The 16,841-nt window shown below is 37.4% G+C and overlaps 1 protein-coding gene across 6 annotated transcripts in view; it reads left to right on the top strand.

The window, feature by feature from the left end:
* Ncoa1 (nuclear receptor coactivator 1) overlaps positions 1–16,841 on the top strand; it is a 205,946-nt gene that overhangs the window by 72,088 nt on the left and 117,017 nt on the right. The window lies entirely within an intron of this gene.

The following is a 16,841-nucleotide window of genomic DNA, read 5'->3' as shown; positions in this document are numbered from 1 at the left end:
GGGAGGTGAGAATGTAGTTCAACTCTGTAAAGGGAGTCAGTCAGTAAATACAGCCCATTCCCCCTTCTCTCCTTTAGGAGCTTTGAAGACAAAAATGTTACATTTTCCCTATTTGTTTCTCATTTCTCGAAGGCTACAATTATTATTTTTATATTCAGATTTGATTGATTGTTTCTATTAATCTGTCTTCAAGTTCACTATTCATTCTTCATATATTTTCATTTGCTATTAAGTTAATCCTGTGAGTTTAATTTTGGATATCAAATTTTTACTTCTAAAATATCCATTTGTTAATATATTCTATTTCTTTGCTAAAACTTTGTGTTTTCCCATCTGTTTCAGTTGTTTTCAGAATTGTTTTTCTGGAACATTTTACTGATGCTGCTCTAAAGTCCTTGCCAGATAATTCAGATACCTGCGTCATCTTGGTATTGGTATTTGTTAATTTTCTCACCTAAGTGGAGATTTTCCAGAAATGGTTTCATTTTTTCATAATGAGAATATTATAAAGACAGATTAGGAAAATATGACTAAAGAAGAAAATAAAACCAATCGAGCTGTTTAAGCTTAGTGTTTTTCTCTATAAAGCAGAAATGATACCTACCATTTAGATTAACTGTAAAGATTTTTACTTAAGAACATTTGTGTAAGAGATCCATCCCTATCCATAAACATGAGAAATGTTCAGGAAATAGTCACTTTGCTTTTCCTTTTTCTGATCATAGCATTTTGAAGTCATTTCAAGGGAAAACTACTGCTTAGAAAATCTTAACTTTTTCCCCTACCAGTTCTCCAAGTCCTGTTTTTAATATAGAGATCAGCCTGCTCCTTGACACCAGCTTAGCTTTTCCAGGGGAATAAACCCTTCTGTTATTAAACCTAGATGCTTTCCTTATCACAGACCTAGGAAGGCCCTCCACCTTATTCTGTCCTTTAGTGAACCCCCTCTCTGTTTCGGATGAGGTGTGGAGGTGCCTTTCTCTTCCACCCAAGGATTATATAGCAATGGGAAAGGCAGAAGACGGAGAAGATGGAGTGATGACAAGTTAGCACGGGAAAGTGACAAACCTAGGAAGTCTTGACAGCTTCTAAAGTCTGCTGGGAGCCATGGGCTCTTCCTGAGTTGGTCATTAGAAGCCTTTTAACTTTTATAATATGTCAATGGGAACATTTTTTTCTGAGAAGTTAATGCTTAAGCTGTTTTCGGAAGGATGAGTTGGGAATTACTAAGTGGAAGAGGAAGAGTGTGCCAGGCAGACAAAATCAGTGCGTCTAAAGCTAAGATACTAAAAGATGTAAGATACTAAAAGAACAGTGTCATAGTAATTGAGGTGGTATGCTACTGTTAAGATATGCACATACAGATGTTTGGAATGTTATAGAGTCCAGAAACCAATTTGGTGATAAAAATTGCATTTTTAGGAAGTAGTATTCACATGCAAGAAAATGGAGTATGAGGGGGCTGAGGATAAGAGCACTGGCTGTTCTTCCAGAGGTCCCGAGTTCAATTCCGAGCAACCACATGGTGGCTCACAACCATCTGTAATGAGACCTGGTGCCTTCCTTGCCCAGCAGTACATTGTATGCTTAATAAATAAATCTTTAAAAAAGAAAAGAAAATGGAGTGTGATTATATTTCATATCTTACAAAGTATTAGCTCCAAGTACTTTATATATCTAAAAATGTACACTGTGAAACCATAAAGCTTTAGGAAGAAACCTCCATAGTATGAGGATAGGAAAAAGTTCTTAGACAAGACACCACAAGTGCAGTCCTTTAAAGAAAAATGGCAAAAAAAAAAAAGAAAAAAAAAGAAAAATGGCTGGTCAGACTTCATAAAAATATGAGCTTTTTTCTGTAAAAGACATTGTTAGAGAATGAAAATACAATCTCTAGACTGAAAAGTGTTTGCAGATGACAGACTCAGTAAAGGACTCACACAAGATTATACAAAGAGCTCTCAACCACGAGAGTAAAGAAACACTCAATTAAAAATGAACAGAGCAGGGGGTTTAGAGATGGCTGTCAGTAAATGCTTTCTATGCAAGTGTGAGGACCTGAATTTGGATCCATAGCACCTATTTAAAGACTAGATATGAGGCTGGAGAGATGGCTCAAGCAGTTAAAAGCACTGGTTGCTCTTTCAGAGGACTCAGGTTCAATTCTCAGCACCTACATGGCAGCTCACAACTGTCAGTAGCTCTAGTTCCAGGAGATATGGCATCCTGATACAGTCTTGCATGTAGGCAAAACACCAATCCACATAAAAATAAATAAACCTTTTAAAAAATAAAAAAAACCAGTGTGTGATAATCCCATTGCTGTGGGGTGGAGAGACAGGAGGACTCCTGGAGCTTGTTAAGCAGCTCATCTAACCAAATACGTGGTTCTAGGTTCAGCAAGAGACTGTCTCAAAAAATCCGAGGACAATTGAAAAATGGTAGTAATTCCCATGTTGACCTCCACAAATAGAATCTGTATACATATGACATATACAGCAAACACATACACATAAAAATGAATAAAACACATAAATATTTTATCAAAGGTTAGTAAGTAAGCTCAATTGAAAAGATATTTTAAATTATCAACCCTTGCAGTCTTTCCACTTGCCTAGGGAAGTTCAGATGAAATCCACAATGAGATACTACTAAACAACTACTTATATAATTGATATAGGAAATCATGACAGTACCAGGGTCACCCAAGATACAGAAAAACTGGGATGCTTATACATGACTGGGAACAATGACAAATTTTATATATGTTTAATGATGTCATTAAGTAATACTGGAACCAATTTGCATTCTCAGAGAAGTTGCAAATATCGGACAAGATTTTCATACACTCCTCGTTTCCATAGAGTTAACAGCTTAAAAAGCTAAAACAGTTAGCACTGGCACATTATTTTTAATCAAACACTACATCAGTGTTTATGGCAGCTCTGTTCACAATCAAACATGCTGGAAGCAACCCAGATGTTTTTGAAAGGATGAAATGATAAATTTGGTGTAGTCATAAACTGATGACTAAGCAATGAGAAGGAGCAGCTTATTGACATGTGCATCATTGTGCTGGATGAGGGAAGGTAGCTTCAGGCAGTTGATAACTATGTGGTTCCACTTACCAGTATTCTAGTATTTGACAAAAAAAATCTTCTGATGGAGAACAGTTACCAGTAGGGTGCTTTAGGGGGTATGATTTACAAAGCATGAGGGAGTCTTAGTCCGGGGTGGGGAGTGTGGGGAGTATAGAACTTGTAATTTGCAAATAGTAATAGTTTTAATATTCTATGCACACATTATATTCATAGAGCTATACTCAAAAAGTGGGTTACTGCATGATCACCTACAAAGGACTATATAGAAGAAGAAAATTTGACATATCTGAAAGATAAGAACAAAAATGATATAATGTAAAACTAAATAGAGATGAACTCTGTCTTGTAAGATTTATGAATTGTAAGAGTTTTGAGTTATTGAATGGTCCAAAGCAGGTGAATGACCTGATTAGATTGAATATTTTTTTTAAAAAGGTCTTTACTCACTAATATAGAAAAAGAATTAGTGTGGGGGGGGAGAGTTAAAGCTATAATAAAAGGATTAGCTTATAAGGTATTTATTTCTTGCATCTTTCAAAAAATTTGGGAGAAAACAAGGTACTAAGATCTAGTATTATGACCATTGTGATGACAGATAAATTATCATACAGATAGTTCTGTTTCTCATTGTGTGTGTGTGTGTGTGTGTGTGTGTGTGTGTGTGTGTGTGTAGGCCAGAGTAACCTCAGGAGTTGATCCTCAGTAGTCATTCACACACATGTGTGTAAGCACACGGAGAAGTGTGTATGCACAGGATGTGGGGTGCATGCCACAGTACAAAGGTTAGAGGATAACTTTATAAAGTTGGTTTTTTCTTTCCCATTGTGGATTTCAGTATTGAACTCAGGGTTGTGGCAACAAGTGCCTTTATTCATTGAACCATTTTGACAGCCCCAATTTTCATGTATTTGACTTTAAAAACCACAGCCATCACAGCCTATTCTTTGTTGTTTGTTTATTATTTATTTTTTCTCAATTTAAAAATTTATGTGTGTTACTGGGCTATGGTGGTGCGTACCTTTAATCCCAGCACTCGGGAGGCAGAGGCAGGAGGATCTCTGAGTTTGAGGCCAGTCTGGTCTACAAAGCAAGTTCCAGGTCAGCCAGAGCTACACAGAGAAACCAGAAACCCTGCCTCAAAAAAAAAAAAAAACCCCAACAACAATAAAGTTTATGTGTGTGATATTTTGTAAGTACACTGTGTGCATGCCTGGTACCCAAGGAAGCCAGTAGAGGGTGCCAGATCCTCTGGAACTGGAGTTACAGATGGTTGAAAGCTGCTGTGTGGGTTCAGGAACTGAGTACCCCCTACACACACACACACACACACACACAATCCTGAGCCATCTCCCCAGCCCAGCTTATCTTCTGTCTTTTAAGATGCTGTGACCCAGGCTGGCCTTGAACTCACACTACTACTCCTCTGCTTCCTAATGCCAAGATTACAGATATATGTTATCACTCCTCCCCCCTTTTGTACTGTGTGCTCCATTTGTTATTTTTAAATAAATAAGCGGGGTTTAGTGACTAATATTTCATCTAGAGTGTCTATTGAGTATTTTGGTTTCAACCATCTTGCCATACTTGCGGGGTGGGGGTGGGGAGCTTTTTAGAAGCTATAACACTGTACTAGTTTGGTTTTTTGTTTATTTGTTTGTTTATTGTTTTTGTTTTGAAACAGAGTCTCTATAGCCCAGAGTAGCTGAGGATGGGCTATAGTGGTGCGTACCTTTAGTCCCAGCACTTGGGAGGCAGAGGCAGGAGGATCTCTGTGAGTTTGAGGCCAGTCTGGTCTACAAAGCAAGTTCCTGCCTCTGCCTCCCACCTTTGCTTCCCGCGTTCTGGTGGTTTTGGCATATACCACAGTGCCTGGTTTTATGTGATGGTGGTGATGTTGGTAGAATGGCCCAGGGCTTGGTAAGTATTCTACCAACTGAGCTGCATTCTCAGCCCCTGGCTTGGCAGCCTTTAAAAATATTATCTGCACAGTTCTTGAAATGCTATCACACTGGACCTGATTTTGAAAATAGCTTAAAATAGGATAATGCACACTCCTGCCTGTCTTAAACAATTATGAATACAAGGTCAACTTTGTTCTTATCCATACTTCTACACTTTCTACTCTCATATTTTGAAACAAATTCAGACATCATATCATTTGGTCTGTTTCTGTAAACACTTCACTACAGATCTGGGAAAGGTGAAGTCTTCTATTTCTATCATTTTTAAGAAAGAGCATAATCAGGCAGTGGTGAAATCTGCCTTTAGTCCCAGTACTTGGGAGGCAGAGGCAGGAGGATCTCTGAATTTGAGGCCAGCCTGATCTACAGTTGTAAGAAATAGCATACTCACAATATAATACAATTATTACAGTTAAATTAGATGTTAATTATTCACTATTTGTATTCAGTGTTCAAAATACATATAGTCAAATTTATCAGTATTTTCCTTTATATCTGATGTGTACGTTTTAACTTATTTGAAAAACTCTACTTTTCTCAAATACATAAAAGTTTTCACTTATGTGTTTATAAAAGTTGGTTAGAAAGCATTGTAAAATGTATTATCTTACCTGTTTTTAAGTGTTAATTCATATTATCATGCAAAAAAATCTCTAGAACTTGCCTTGTATTTCTTTACATATAACTTTATATTCATTAACCAACTTTTTACTTATACCTTTTTCTAATAACCAAATTTAATTCCTACATTAGAGCATTTAATCCATTTGACCCCTTTTCCTTTTTTTTTTCTTTTTGATGGTATGATATATAAGTCACATTTACTTTTTTTCAAATGGCTTGCCGTTTGTGCCATTATCATTTACTTAATGGATAATCACCATAGTTGAGGTCTTATTGCTGGGATAAAACACCATGACCAAAAGCAACTTGGGGAGCAAAGGGTTTATTTTATATTTCAGCTTGTAGTCCATCATACAGGAAGTCAGTGAAGGCAGGGCAAAACCCTGGAGGTGGGAACTGATGCAGAGACAATAAAGGAGTGTCCTTACTGGCTTGCCCCTCAGCTTGCTTGCTGATGCCATCCATGACCACCCAACCAGGTGTGGCCCTGCCCTCAGGAGGATGGATCTGCCCAACATCAATCAAGAGAAATGCACCACAAGCTTGCCAACAGACCAATCTGGTGGGAACATTTTCTCAATTGAGATCCCTCTTCCGGATGACTATAGCATATGTCAAGTTAACATAAAAACTGGCCAGAACAATAGTCTTGTTGGATAGTTTCATGGAACTAGAGGGAAAAGAGTCTTGGTAATTACTGCAGTTTTTTGTGGAAATCTCTGAACAATTAAATCCTAGGTATAGGGTGAAACAGAAATAGGCCAGGTCTAACGAAGACTGAAAATAAGTTTCACATTAGTTTCATCTCTGGATTGCTTCCTACTGCCAACCAGAGACTAAAACTCTTCTATTAAAAAATAGTATCATTCATATCTACCTTTTTAAAAATGTTACATTGTCTTACACTACACTACCAGATTCCACATGTGCTAAGAGACAAGAAACGAGAAAAAAAATTAGAGATACAGAGATGTATTTGTGGGCCTCAGTCAAAATTAGGTGGCAATGAATCTTTACATGTTTATATTTTACTCAGTTTGAGGTTATCTGACTTTGTTTTTTGAATTACTTAAGTTTTGTCTGTCTACCTCCTGCCTCTCTCTGTGTGTGTGTCTGTCTGTCTGTCTCTAACTGGGTATATGTGTGTGTATGTGTCTGTCTGTCTCTGTAGGTGTGTGTGTGTGTGTGTGTGTGTGTGAGAGAGAGAGAGAGAGAGAGAGAGTTTGTGTGTGTGTGTGTGTATGTGTGTGTGTGTGTGAGAGAGAGAGAGAGAGTGAGAGAGAGACAGAGAGACAGAGAGAGAACGTGTGTAGGTAGAGGGCAACTTTGAACAGTGACTTTTCTCCTTCTACCATCTTGTTGAGGCAGGGTCTCACTTATTTGCTGTATATTCCAGGCAGCTGGCATGCTTGACTGTGTGGGAGTGCTGGGATTACAGATGCATGCCACCACCTCCAGCTTTTTTATGTGGCTTCTATGAATTGAACTTAGGTCTGCATCTTTCTCAATAAATAGTCTTACCTGCTGAGTCATCTTGCCACCATTTTATAATCCCTGGTGTCTTTTATTTTCCCCTGACCAATACTCACCTCTTGGGAGTTAATGGCGTAGATCTTTTGCTGTAATCACACAGGTCTCGAAGCTCCATTTATTTCCTTTCTCTCTGTTGTTAAAATTGGGAAACTTTGTTGTCTTTCAGGCCTGTGAATATTTCTTTGCCCCCATTCATTAAATCTTGCATTTTAGCTGCTGTAGTTTTCAAGTCTGAAATGCCTCATAGATCCTTCCTTGTCATCTCCCTTACTCTGCTCTTTTTATATACTATTCCTCTGAAGATTGTTTTGTTTTGTTTCACATATGTGAGAAAACCAGAGATATAGAGAAGCAGACACAACTCATTTCATTATGGCCACTCACAACTCCTTTTCAGATCATTTCTGCATCCCCAACATCTTGGTATTGTTATCTACAGGTTCCCCTTTTCATCCAGTTATAAATATTCCCAGTTCTGGAGGTTGGAGAAATGGTTCAGAGAATGGTTCATGAAGACCCCAGGTGGGCTCCCAGCACCCATGGCAGGTGACTCAAAACCACTTGTGACCCCAGCTCAAGGGGAATCAGAAGTCTTTTGACAGTTCAGGCACACACGGAGTTAAAAAATAATGAAAAAATTTTTAAAAATTTGCTGGTTTGTGGTGTAAATGATTTTAATTGGATACTTGAACATTGTGGGTATTATGTTCTGAGAATCTATAATCTATTTAAATGTCCTAGTTTAGCTGGACATGGTGGCAAAATCCCTGTACTCCCAGCACTTGGAAGGCTGAAGTAGATTATGAGCTTGAGACTAGACTATGCTATGTAAGCTAATACCCTGTCTCAAAAGCCAAAACTAAACAAACCCCTCATTTAGCTAGCCTTTGCCAGTGCTGCTCCAGCATGAGAAGGAGGACTGCTGCCCCATTATTACCCAATGGGTAGGAAGTTCAAGTTCCCACTTTGCCTCTCTAATACTCAAGTTAGGAGTTGATTCTCCTTATTTCCTGGTTGAGAGAAGCAGGAGTACCTCATTGCCTCATTAATATTAATATTCGCCATGTTCCCTTTACTGTGCATTGGTAAAAGGCCTAGCTCAGTGCTAGGTTTCTTCTGACACTAGCCTATGACAGAGAGGGGAATGTCAAGCTTTTATTGACAGCATGCAGAAAGCAGTCTTGTTATCAGCTGGCAGGGATAACTGATTCACTGCTGGGCTCTGATACTACTCTGGCAGGGAGAACTGAGGAGTGCCTCTCAAACAGCTTCCATTTGACCTGTGCTGATAGTGGTAGAATGGAGACCACTGAGCCCCACCATACCCCTGCCCAGTGTTTTGTGTTTGGCTAAGTAAAACAGCTTTTGTCTACATTGTCTTGTTCCTGATTGGCAAGGGCAAGCAGGATTTTGTTTAGTTGGTTGCTTGGTTAGTTGGTGTTTTTAGGGTGTTTCCAAGTTGCCAAACTTCTTTGAGTCCAATTCTATCATATAGAAGGTACCAAAGAAAACTCATAAATATTTCACGTGATTTTTCTTGGTTTCTGAGACTCTCTCTGAAGTGGACTATGAGAGATTTTTTATGCATATGATAAATATGTCCAGGATTTTTAGTTTTACTTGGAGGGAGAAGTAGGGAACGACACCTCCTTCCCAGAGGTGCAATTCAGCAAGTACTTTTAAGTTTGCTTTTTTCTCTTTGTTTCTGTGCCATGTGTGCGTGCATGCATGTGTGTCTATCTATGAGTCTGTGTGTCATGTAGAGGAGCAAACTCAGGTCATGATAGAGGCTAGGCAAGTATTCTACTGCAGAACTCTACTGCCAGCTCAAGTCATTTTAATTTTCAGTTGCTTTGTTTTCATTTTAATTATAACTAAAAATTCTTCTTTTCTCTCTGTGTTGCTTGAAGTGATAGAATTTTGGTTTTGTGCCTCACTTTTAGTCCTTTAATTTTTTAAAATGAAAGTATAGCTCATTATCTCGAAATTTAAGTTTCCAAATTAATCTTTTATTTTTAAGAATTGTTTTGTGTTAAGAATGATAATTTCTATATTACATTTTATTAAAATATATGCATAAGATATCTGGTTTTGTTTGCTTCAAGAGTAACAAAATTTATATGTTAGTTATACTTTGTATGGTATGGTGCTGGGAGGTCCAACCAGTTACAAATATCTTTTTGTTTGTTTGTTTGTTTTGTTTTTTTGAGACAGCGTATCTCTGTGTATCTTTGGAGCCTGTCCTGGAACTCACTCTGCAGACTAGGCTGGCCTTGAACTCATAGAGATCCGCCTGGCTCTCCCTCCCAAGTGCTGGGATTGCAGTGGCAAATATCTTAACAAATCAAGAATGACACATTATATCATGCTTAGTCACTATTTTCTAAATTATATTACATTAATTTTACATGACTAATCCAAGTAGATCCAACTGACTAATATTGTTCTCCTAATTTCAGGTTTCCTTTAAGGCTTTGTCAGAGAATAAATTAGCCTCCTTAAAAAAAAAATCACTATATACTGACTGCCATTACAGATTTAGAAATAAACAGGGCCAGTTTAATGTCATCTCAAATAACACGTGGATTTTAGCCTGTCTTGGGCTACACAACAAGGTAGATACCAAGAAGAGTTCTTCTGCTGTCACCTTTTTGGCTACCTGCGGTAGTTTCCAATTTTCTGTCAGATCAGGACCTCTTTGATGATATTCTTAAAGCTGCAGATCTTTTCACAAGAATTCACACATGCCCAGTCACATTTGAACCTTCTTAGCACACGCATACGTGTTTGAGCACACAGAGACAACCATCAATAAAAAAAAGTGAATCTGTTTTGAAAATACTATACAACTTATTTAGTTATGAAATGTGAGACTAAAATTAAAATTAAAGAGTTTCCTAAATTGTAAAAATTCCCTTAAAGACATCAACATTTCTTGAGGTTCTCACCACTTAATGTTCCCTAATATGACAGCTCCTGCTTTTTCTCTCTGTTGGCAAATGCCCACTCCTGTTTCATCACCCTGTCATACTGAATGCCCTGCTACAGGCACTCAAATATCAAATAACTGAATTATTTAATAACTCAAAAGGAGAACTAATGTTTAAAAAGAGGATATTTTGATAAAATCTTTTGTGAAACAGTGAACAGGAATGACATGAATTAGGTGTGTTGGTGCATGCAGTCCCAGGAGGCAGAGACAGGGCATCTTTGTGAGTTCAGGGCCCTGGTCTACTTAGCAAGTTCCAGACGGCCCCAAGGTTACATAGTGAGACCCCCATCTCAAACAAACAAACAAACAAAATCATAGGCAGCTTTTAAATAAAAACCATTTTGATCATGTTTTTGCTCTTTCCTAACTCCTTCCTGTTCCTCCTTACTCACCCAACTTTATGTTCTCTTAAGAAAAAAAGAAACAAAAATCCCACAAAAATGAAAAATCAAAGCAACCAGGCAAACATCATTATTTTTTTAAAAAGCCAAAACAAAGTAAAATGAAACAAAAAAAAATCACAAAGATACACGAGTTTGTTTTGTGTTGGTCAACTACTACTAGGCATGATAGCAAGTGTTGTTGATATACCTGGAGAAAGCTGATTTCCCTTGGTTGATGGATATCAACTGTAGATAGCTTCTTAGTTATGGGTGGGACCCAGTGTCTTCTTACCCTCTCAGAACTGAGACCCCATCTGGTTTAACCTGTTCAGGTATTGTGCGTGTAGGCAACTTCCTTTTAATACTAGAGGTACCATCTCAGACCATAATTCATAGAGCACTTAGAAAGCAATCTTGTGCTCTTAATTTTTTTTTTTACCAGTAAGCTTCTCTGTTATGAATCAAATTCAGCAGTCCCCTCACAGAATTATCAGTTGGGTTCATAAGGTATTATCCACTGTAAGAGAACACATCCCCATTGGAGGATTACTCCCGGCTGAGGCATAGGTACTAAAACTATGGGGCTAAGAGATCAGGGACTGTGATGGCTTCTCTGAATCACATCATTCTGTCTTAGCTTCATTTTCTGATATTTCAAAAAAACCTCTTCTCAAATTTCTGTTCCCTCCTACTTTTTAATTTTATATTGTTTTGAAGCAGTAACCATAGTTACTAACTAGTAGAGGTTCCTCAGGAACTTTAGTAACATCAGTCAGTTTTACATCTGGGAGCAGTGTGATCTAGGTAAGAGTATAAGAATAAAGCTACCCCATAACTTAGTTCTTTCATAAGTGAGTTTCACATCAAGTAAAATGTTCTTTGTTCTAGCTAAAGTTTTCACTTCTTTAAGTCTTTTCTCACGGGGTTCCTGCTACCTGTTCTTTAACTAAGCCTGCGCTGTCTCTAGCCTCTTCTTTTCTTTATTTCGTCCCTACTTCTTGCCATTTTTTCCTAAGTAAGTGATAGAAATACTTGGCATTTGGGGCTCAGGATAGGAGGTCATGGCTTTGGATTAGTGGGAAAGAAAGGAATGAAGTAGAATTGAAAGCTTGATACAGGGTAATGAATCTATTTGCCAAGATCAAAAGTTAAGGACTTCAACTCTTATCAGAAGGCCAGGGTAAGTGATTTCTAGAATGCTTGGATTGCCTTGATGGATGACAATGTTGACAAAGTAAAGGAAGACTGTTTGTCATTAGCATATAGTGTAAGTTGAAACCTTATATAAACTTATGGCTGTAGCACAGTCCCACTTATATTGGACTTTTATTTCTCATGACTCTGAGATATTTAGGGAAAGTGATCATTTTAAAAAGTTTTCTATTTTGAAACTATGCCTTCTTAGTTATATAGCTGATTTTTTTTATTTATTATGTATACAATATTCTGTCTGTGTGTATGTCTGCAGGCCAGAAGAGGGCACCAGACCTCATTACAGATGGTTGTGAGCCACCATGTGGTTGCCAGGAATTGAACTCAGGAACTTTGGAAGAGGAGTCAGTGCTCTTAACCACTGAGCCATCTCTCCAGCCCCCTATATAGCTGATTTTTTACACATCTTGTTTTGCTTTATATGATCAAGACCAATAGTTGGAAAACTAGTTATGGAACAAAACTGGCTTTCGCAGCATGTGTCTTATAAGTAAAGTTTTATTGGCACAGAGCCGCAGTGCCTGTCAGTGCATGTACAGACTGTAGCTGCTTTCACGTTTGGATGGCAGAGTTGAGCTGTTTTACTCTGTAACCTATAATACCTAAGTATTTACTGTTAGGTCTTTACAGAAGAGAGCCACATCTGCTCTTCATGGACTAGGTGAGGCATAGTGATATTGGAGAAAGCATCACATCTGCTCTACTTGACTAGATCAGAGATAGTGACATTGAGAAGCATGTGCTTAGTGTGATAGCTACTTAGAATTGCTGTGACAGATGCCTGGGAAAAAGAACTGTGATGGAGGAATTATTTCCTAGCTTCAATGTTTCACAAGATTCAGTCCATAGTTGCTGGGGCAGAACCTCATGGCAAACAGCAGACAGGAAGGGCCACGGACATTTATTCAGAGACAGGTCCCCAGTGCCCCCGTCTTCCCACAAGGATGACCTTCCACAGTTTCTGCCACCTCACAGTAGTCTGTTTCTACTTTGAATCCATCAGTAAACTAAACAGTTCATTTTGTCAGAACCTTCACGATTTAGTGGATTCTGGAAACCCCCTAGCAGACACACCCAGAAGTGTGCTCTATCTTCTGGGCCTTTCTCAGTTCAATCATGCTGACAATAAAGATTAGCTGTCACACTTGCATTATATTCTTGTGATCATTAGAATAGTAGAAGCATAAAAGGAGAGTACTGGGAAACTGAGACAAATAGGTCTTTTTGGTCTTTGTTTATCCTGTCTAAACGCAGATTGTGAAAAGAAACTATTAAGTTCAAATATTACATCTTAAAAAGCACTTTGTCATTTTCTATTTCTACATATGTTTAAGTTTATATTCTCACATGGACTTACTCTAGACCCTGATACTCATTCATCTCCTAACATAAATAAAGACTTACATGAGTATTTTATTTGGAAGTGAGCTTAGCGTTTATTGTGCTGCAACAGCCTCATTTTATAGATGGCAAAAATTGAGACCCTCAGAAATTGTGCTAACCTGGTGTCACAGTAGCAGGCTAGTGGCAATTCCTGGGAGTAACGCACTAGATTTATTTGGTTGTTCTAAAATTTTCTCCGGTGATGAATACAAGGGTTTACACATGAAGTCTTGCCCAGTCTATGTTTAGCTCTAAGTACTACTTAGAAAAGTAAAGAAACAGCTGAGTGAAGAAAAGCACTAAATGTAGACTGTGTTGTAACTCTGTTACTAATACTTCTGCAAGTGTTAGGAAGCATTTCCATCTTTACAACCAGGAGTACAAATGAAAATACACACTCAGATTCTAGGGTTACTGTAAACTAAGATCTAGAGATACATGTCTTCTTCTCCCAGCCCTTTACACACTGTACTTCATGTGAGGGGAATGTCCAGTTGTTCAAAAGAATAGAGTGCCGTCTTTACAGTTCCTAAGTAATTTGTAAGTGTGGCATGGAAGAGCCAGAGTTCACACGGCTGTTAGAAAGGTCTATAACTGGATTTAAATGTTTCCTTCTTGTGAATAGAACAAACTGTAATTTGTATTTTATAATGAAAAGTAATTGATTTCTGATTTCACTTATTTTAAAAATCCAGTAGAAAAATTAGGTGCATTTTTAATGAAAAAAGGCAAAAGATAAATACCAGAAATTATAGCCAATTTTCTCTTATGTTCCTGGCAAGGTTATTGCTACCACAATTGGTGAAGCGCCTTTTTTTTCCCTCAAAATTCAGTATTAGAAAGGCCTCACCCTGTATTGCGTCAGAAAATAATTACAGAATTTCTTCTTGCTACTTCCTTGGGGACCCATTTTGGCCAAGAGAAATCCTAAGAGAAGCTTATGCAAAAGATATGCACGGAAACTACACTACATGAGCAGATATTGCCACCTTCCGGGCCGATTCTACACATAATTCAGGAAAAAACTTAACACTAGTATTTTTGTTTTTAATTAGCCTCTAAAGAATTGTGTAATTAATCCTTATTCCCCACTACAATAACTCTAATTTCTTGATTTTCTTTGCTTGTACATTTGAAAAGTGTCTTAATTTTTCATAGGCATATAATGGAAATTCGCATCCTACTTTAACATACTTAACTAATCTTTATTGTAAATTAGGATGTAATAAGACTGTGTTCTAATTTTAATGTCCATGTTTGGTATTCAGTCTTTCAGAAGTGTAAACCATTACATAATTTAATTATTCTTGTTACTTTTGTATTTTTATTCAAGTTTTGTGTCCCAAGTAGATTGTCCACATGAAAATAATAAAATTGATCTGTTTGTTTAAAAGTGGACTTCCAAATAAGCGTTTTCACCATTGTTGGCTGATTAGAATAGAAAGTGACATTATATAATCATAATGGCTTGGTTATCACCCATCTGCACCTTTTGTTTTCTAGCATAGTTTAATTAGCTAAGTTGCAACTTGATTATCTTTATTCTGAAATGCTTGAGATCAGGAGTGTTAGAAATTTAATATTCAAATATATACAGTAAGATGTGAATATATACACTGAGTTAAAACACAAAATTTATTTGTATTTCATCCATTACCTTACCCTAAAGTCTGAGGATAATGTTGTACAATCTCTTTAGAGCACCTGCATCTTGACTAAGACTCCTCACCATGGGGCCAGGTGTGGAATTTCCTACTTGTGGTGTCATGTGATTGCTCACAGATCCTGAGATTTGAAGCATTAGATTTCAGATTTACATGTTAGAGATACTTGACTTGTAACACTGTTTAGTTCTTGTAAGTCATGATTCTTGTCTATGCCTGTGATAATCTAACTTTCCAGTAATATGTGGTGGCACATGCCTGCAAATCTCAATGTTGGAGGTGTAAGCAGGAGGATCATTGCAAGTACCTGGGTAATTTAGGGAGTCCTTCTATCAAAATAACAGTTTTAAAAGGTGAGAGTGTAGCTTAGCGTTGGGGTGCTTTTCTTCCATGCTGCTTTGTTTTGAGACTTAATAATACACTCCCAACTGGCTGAATTCTATTAAATTTACAGATCACAAATCTTTAAGTTCTGTGCACCACTTCAGACAGTCATCAGACTCTCCTGGTAATTTTCACAAAAGTTTTGTCCCTATGGGAATTATTTTGAAGTAAAATTCTTTATTGGAGCTTCACAGCTGACCATCACCTAAGTTAAAAGTCATTTTTATGGGCCTCGTATCATAGTTTTGTTTTGTTTTCTTCTCTAAAATCATGATCATAGAGTTTAGTGTGACCAACGTCTATTTTTACAGATGAGAAGATAGAAACTCCTGTAAGTTAAAGATATTGAGACTTTTCATTGTTAAATTGTACAGCATTAGGGAACCCACTGATAACAGTAACCTGTGACATTCTGGTTGATTATATTAGTGTCTTTTTAGCTTTCTAGGCTCTGCAAAGAGATTATTGTACTTTTAACATCGTACAAAGTTGTTGGTGTTTGAATACAAAGTTTTGATAGGCACAGTAGCGATCTCTAATCTTGCCCCAATTATTTTGTAAAGTGACATGATATGTTTTTTAGAGACAGTATATATGGAGGTGTGGTGCAGAGAATAATCTTAGTCTTGATGAGTTTTTAAGAATGCTTTGGCAGTATCCATGTTGATTCAAGCTTTTAAGAACAAGGTTATGATATTTCATTCAAACTTAAGGAATTTATATGTGTGACCATTTTATTTATTCTCTTAAGAAATATTTATAATGTACATACAGTTACTATGTCTACTTCACTGGTTAGGTTTTTCCTGGGGATGTAGCTCAGTGTTAGAGCATGCACACAACACATTCTGCCTCCTGTGTTTTTCCTCAGCACAGTGCGCACTGTACAGTCACACACAAGGAATACTTGTAGAAATGTGTAGTTGGTTTTCTTTTTACTCTTTGGGAGCCCGCAACCCAGCTCCCAAATAAATACACAGAGACTTAGTCTTACTTACAAATGCCCAGCCTAGCTTGACTTGGTTCTAGCCAGCTTCTCTAACTTAAATTATCCCATTTCTCTTTAATTACATTTTCCCCCTAGTCTTTTTACCTTGTTTATTCTTTATATTTTTCTTTCCTCCTTACTCTATGGCTGTTTCCTGATGTGCTTCTGTCCTTCTACTTTTCCTCACTCCTTGCCTTCTTTCCTAGATTTCTCCTCCTATTCTCTCTGTATGCCAACTGCATCTATCTTTTCTCCTGCCTCGCTATTGGCCATTCAGTTCTTCATTAGATCAATCAGGTGTTTTAGGCAGGCAAAGTAACACAGGTTTACAAAGTTAAACAAACGCAGCATAAAAGAATGCAACACATCTTTGCATCATTAAACAAATATTCCACAGCATGAATGAATTTAACACATATTTAACTAATATTCCACAAAAGAAATGGTAAGAGAACTCTGTACAGTAATTTCTTTAGCAATTTCTATAAAATAGTCCTCATGGAGTTATATATAAATACTGTAAACTCATAGACTGTCAGAAGTTAAGGGAATCTCTAATGAAATACAAGGCTAGTGGCTCCTAAACATTTTGTTTTTGTTATCATTGGCTACTTTC

This window comes from Myodes glareolus, chromosome 6 (assembly GCF_982192425.1).
Source record: "Myodes glareolus chromosome 6, mMyoGla1.1, whole genome shotgun sequence".
NCBI classification, from domain to species: domain Eukaryota; kingdom Metazoa; phylum Chordata; class Mammalia; order Rodentia; family Cricetidae; genus Myodes; species Myodes glareolus.
This window is presented reverse-complemented; position numbering and strand designations above follow the sequence as displayed.